A 6,000-nucleotide genomic window follows, 5' to 3' on the forward strand; every position below is an offset into this window, starting at 1 on the left:
TGGCTAAAAATTTTAGCTTTTTTTCCCAGCTTCATGGGGTACAAATGACATAAAATTTTGTGTACATTTGAGATGTGCATCATAATGATTCGATACATGTATGTATCTTAACTACATAGATTTCACATTTCTGTTTCTTCAGAGTTCAGTTTTATTATAGACAAAATTTGATTCTGCATTTGTAGTAACTAAGTATGGAAAGTACCCATTTAAAAGGATGTGGGTAGTTTAATAATTCCAACATATGGAACATTCTTTTGGCAGGTCTATATAAATTAGATTAAAGCAACTCCTTGGTTTTTTAGGTTATATTTGGTTAAACACTGCAACCTCATAAAATGCAAGTTTCAAGCGGTGCCTTGGACACCTAAGGAAGTATCACAGAAATACTTGTGGAGTGATTGATTAATCTTGGCATTTGGATACTTTGTTTTCTAATTTTGGCAACGTGGAAAATGTCAGGTTCCATACCTTCCCTACCCTCCACCAAAAAGGCAACATGTTTCATTCATATTTGAAAAAGCATATTCTAGAAATGTCACAGTAACCTTTTAAGATGACAGTCTCTGCCTAGGAATTCTTGACAGCAGCTATGCACAATTATGCCAGCCACATATTAAACTTTCTTACATCATCTTCCCAAAAGTGATAGCCTGAGCAGACAGCATTTAGATGACTGGATGGAAGGAAATGCAAACTTGATGCGTTTTTTGTTTTTTTTTTTTTTTTTTTTTTTGAGACAGGAATAGAAAAAGTGAAATTCAATTTCTGGTTTATTTAATGGCAAAATGACTAATTTAAGTTATTTAAAGATAATCATATTATCATCTCAATTTTCCTATCTGTGAAGCTAAAATATCAGAGTACATTATAAATATAGAATATTGAACACAATTAATTTTGAATCTTGATGCATTCATTATACATGTTTCCATTATATATTTTTTTCTCAAAAATGAGGGGAAAAAATCACAAACGTATTCTACAAACCACTAAAAGCATTGTGGTGCCTCTTCTAAATGGTCGATTTAAGTACATCAAATGCCAATGATAAACAGTATCTTTAATGTGCATATTGGAAAGTTATTCATAGAATCATAAGTTTTCATCTAGTTTACAATAATTGTAATGATTAAGATGATAGACATGATGGCTGATAATGGTGGTGATGATGATATTAACATTTATGTACCTATTATGTGCCAGGGGCTTATAAAGTGTCTTCCATGCACTAAGACATTAGATTGTAACGATGACTCTTGGAGGTAAGTACTGCTTACCTCAACTCCACTTTATATATGGGAAAAATGCAAGTGTGGATTGAAAAAATTGTCCAAGATTCTACTATTTTTACAGCAGGGAGCTGAGAAACACAAGTGACTCAGCTCCAAGGTTAGGATAAAGTAATCAATATTGATATTTTAGGATAATAATGATAAGACAACTGCTATCAACAGTGTTGTTATGTGATTGTTGAAAAATTTTAATTTAAATAATACGTAGCTGTGTCTGAATCACACATATAGCCAGGGTTTCTATAATGGAAATCTGCAGTTGATTTTCTGAAACTTCTAATGGATATGCATTATATTTCCACTAAGAATTAATATCAATAAAATCACATTGATTAAGGTAATTAGAATACAAGGGAATTTTCTCTAATATATTTTTAGATTAACTCACATTAGTAGAAGTTTTAAAGAGTGTGGCTATATTTAGAAATTTTTTATTAGTTAACAAATTAGAGGTAATTATGTATTGGACAAAAAACACTAAAAATGAAAATGTTTTGATTTGCCCCATTTGTTTTATTTAAGCAGTTAACTCTCTTCACTCCTTTCAATTAAGCATCCATTTATCAAAGCATAACTTAGAACTTCAATAGCCACAATAATAACTTGATAATGCAACATAGCGAGCTTGGTTCTTTTGCAACATTGTGCAAAAAATTCTCTAATATTTTATTTAAATGATATTTGAATTATATCAAGCACATGTTTGGTTAAATGGTAATGGATTTTATATCTATGTTTATTAGTGTTTCTTACTACCTCTCGCAATGTTTGAAAGTATTGGGGGTTGTAACCTTTTCAGGTTATGTTTTAGTGATAATAAAACTATACAACACCACCCCCAAATTTCATAGCATGTAACCATAACCCCCTTATCTTAGAAGAATCTGTAGGTCTGCTTCAAGTTGAAGTTTGGGATATCCTCATTCTGATACCGACAGTTACCCAGCAGCTAACCTATGTTCCTCTCATGGCAGATAGGAGAATATGGAAGTTATATTAGAGGCTTTTATTTAAATTGTGTCAACTAAAACCAGATTGGCCAAAATAAGTCCCAAAGCCAAGCTCAGCAGCAGAGAAGCATGGTCTACCTTCACTTGTATGAGGCACATGAAAGGCACATGAAAGGCACATGAAAAGGTGGATCCTGTGGGTCTTTGCACAGGCATGTAATTTGGGTAAGGAGTGTGCAATGTTATTACAATGTACGTTGGTGTTTGTGGGCACCTGTGGGCAGAGGCATGAGTGACTGTACTCAGCCTGTATGGGGTTGGTTATCTCTTTCTAAGCAAAGGTAAGCCAGAGGGGCTTTCCTTGAATCATGATATTATCCCTGAGCCCTCTGTCGATCGCCAATGTAGGGTAAGTGAAAAATCATCAGGCTTTCCTGCTCTCCCTCCATTAGCATTAATGATGGATCCCTGTGGTACTGAATGCATGCCTGATGGCGGACACCTGGAGTGGGGTGTGGCATGCATAGGTGGGCACACCTGGCCTGAGACTGGGCTTATAAGGGCGGCGTCACAGGAACGCCAGCAGAGAAAGGGTAGCAGGAGAGAGCAGAGAACACGAGCAACAGAATGAGAGAATACCAGAGAGCCCAGAAAGAGTGAAGATTCGCCGGGGGCTGGGAGGCCTGCCAGCCTCCTGGCCCCCCAGCAGCCCTGCCTGCCATGTACCTGGTAAAAGCTCAATAAAAGCCTGAAAAAGCCATTGAGGGCTCCAGGATGCTCCTTTACCCTTCTGGTCGGTTCATGGAAAACCTGCTCTGTGCCTCTGTGCCTTCCTGCCACTACAACCAAGGAGTCAGTAAAACAATTTCATCTAATGGTTTTAAAGCCAGGTGCAGCTACTAGATCTGTCAGTGGAGAGACCTCCTCTTCTATGGAAATGCCATTAGTGAGATGATACGCTGCAGCTTTCCAGTGGACGGCATTGTAAACACGCCAGGGGTGCCATCAGAGAACACTCACTCCCTTTCCAGAGATGGTCCTGGCAGCATGATTTTGCAGTAACAACAGCAATAAAAAGGTGAGATCAGCGTCAAGTCATAAAAATCCAAGCATGCAGGGGAAGGGATTCTCTCTATATTTTGGGGGGCTATGTGTTTAGGCCTCGACTGGTCTTTGTCATTAAAGCCTCAATAGTTGCTGAGATTTTCTATAACAACAGCCTTTGCTTTAATTCTTGTTGACAGTACTGGGGTGACTCCTTGTGGGTAGGTGGTCAGGATCACCAGTAACTCTCAACAAACTGGCCTTTGGTTTTTAGGGCCTTTTAATTGATTATGTATTTGTGGTCCGTGGAAACACCATAGTTGTCTCATCTCTGTGGCAGTGAAAAGCAATTCATAGCTTTGTCTCACACTCAATAGCAGTCAGCCTAAATATATCCAAAATAGTTTTGAATCGCAAGACTGGTAACATTTACGGTTTCAGTTTCTAATTCTTATGATCTACTGATTTGACTTTATGAATTATCACTGGAAGCATTTGTGGTGGACATTCCCAGGGATCTGACACTTAGGCAGCCACTTTCTTTCTAGGATGTTCCAAATGACTTCACAGCCTCCACTAACAAAACAGATTGGATTTTCCCCTAGAGCTTGAGAGTGTAGAACCAGCACTTTGAACTATCAGTATGGTACAGTGCTGGTAAAACAGTTAATTTCTGTGAGCATTTTATATTCAGTGAGTAGTTTATTAACCTCCTGGACATTTTAAAGGAATGGACAGGAGATGCTCAGCCCATTTGTGTAGGGTTATTTGATCAAGTGCTACCATGAGCCAGAAGTGGGGAGAGGAAGTAAAATGGCAGCAGGTTATGCAATAACAGAGACCCTGAGGGCCCTAGTTTAATTTGCCTTTGCAAGGAGCTAGGACTTCCCAAATGAGGGTGCCCCAATCATATAAGTTAGAAATCAAAGTCTTAGAGTACATTGTAAAGCACAACAATCGGGCAATGAGGGTCCCTGGGGCCCCTCACCTCCTGCACTGCCACACATTTATACCCAGCTATACTTGGATGGGGTTGTATTCTGGAGCTTTTACCTAACACAAGGGGATCCAACCAAAATCTTAGCCAATTCTGTTAACAATGGACAGCTGAGTCTGTGCCTAAGGTTGAAAATCACACCAAAACCCCTACACCTGCTGGAGGACCCTCCTTCTATGGGGTGTTAATAGGTGGAAAATACATCCATGGTCCTCAGACCAGCTTGGAAAAGAAATAAGTGGAGAGTCAAGAAGACTGGTTGCATTCTTCCGAGTTTATGCTTGGATGGAAAGCAAAGGTAAAAATTGGCACTGTCAGTAGTGCAGTGAAAGTAGCCCATGTGAATCCATAAATGTGGACCCTCTCTGACAGAATTACCTACCTGGAGAGCCAGTTCCTTAGTCATTTGCAGCTAAATGGAATTCCCTGTAATAGATTGCAAGCTTGACTAAACCCATCCTGTCCAATACAACAGTTGTGCTAAATATTTGTTAAGCAAAAACACTGTGTCTGATGGTGAACCAGAGTTCAGCAAGAAAAAGTGAAATAGAGAAATTCATGACAGGTCCTGACAAGGCTCATGGCACTTCTCAAGGGGCAGTTGAAGTGAAGGCAGAGTGCAGGAAGGCAGTTGGGTAGCACTTGGGGCACATTCCTTTACCTGGGTGCCCAGGTAGAATGCTTTAGAGTTTCCCGGTAAAGATTGCATTGATCAATTTAAACCAAATAGAACTAGATTTTGATAACCTTCATGTGGCTCTTATCTAAAGGGGTCCACAAGACCCTGGAATATTGGGGGGAATGCTTATCACTGAGGCAGCTGGGGGATTCCTACAGGAACGTACATAAACTTGTAGCACTAGAAGGTAATATCTAGAACATATGTTTACGGGCGGTGCCAGTTCAAGGCATCTGCAGATCACTTAGTCACACAAGCAGGCGCCCAGGAGATAACTGTGGGGTAGTTTGGCAAACTCTGCTTTTCTAAGGAGTGACTTGGCTTTTCCCTTCACTACATGATACCTAACTCCTACACCAACTGGCTTGCGGCAGATTGGGAATGTCATGAAGTCAGTGTTTATATATCCACTTACAGGTAATAAATATTTGGGGGTATCCTCTGTTTTTTAACAATGCTGAAGGACGTGTGTGTGTGTGTGTGTGTGTTTGTTTCATCACTCACGGTCAGTTTTAAATTTTTGGGTTTTTTAATATGGGAGAAAATCAAATATAAGCAAGCAAACACAATTATCCTTCAGAGCCAAAGTTTTCTTGTGTATTATTCTTTATAGCGAAAGATCTAACATTCTTTCTGATGAAGTACATATGCTATGGATCACTTCACTTGATCCTACAAAATACTAGTAAAAATGGCTTTTTAATAGGGATTTTAATGTTTTTATGTGACAAAACCTATATAATCACCTTTTATTTTTTAGCTTAAGTACTTGTTGAGAGTTAAGACTGGTTAAGTATAAAACTAAAAATCAAATTATTGAAGAAAGCAAAAATATGTATCTTTAGAATTACACAAAATTACTATCATTAGAATATATCAAAAATGGCCCAAAAAAAGCCATATGCAAATTCATATTTTCATAGTGATCAAAAGATCATGCAGAGACATGAAGCAATTATTTTTTATATCAGTATTCAGTCTCAATTTCCTCTTTGAATAAGAGAACTGTGAAAAGGTGATTTCAACAACTCTAAT

Source organism: Talpa occidentalis, unplaced genomic scaffold, assembly GCF_014898055.3.
Source record: "Talpa occidentalis isolate TD23 unplaced genomic scaffold, MPIMG_talOcc4v2.1 talOcc4.6, whole genome shotgun sequence".
Lineage (NCBI taxonomy): Eukaryota > Metazoa > Chordata > Mammalia > Eulipotyphla > Talpidae > Talpa > Talpa occidentalis.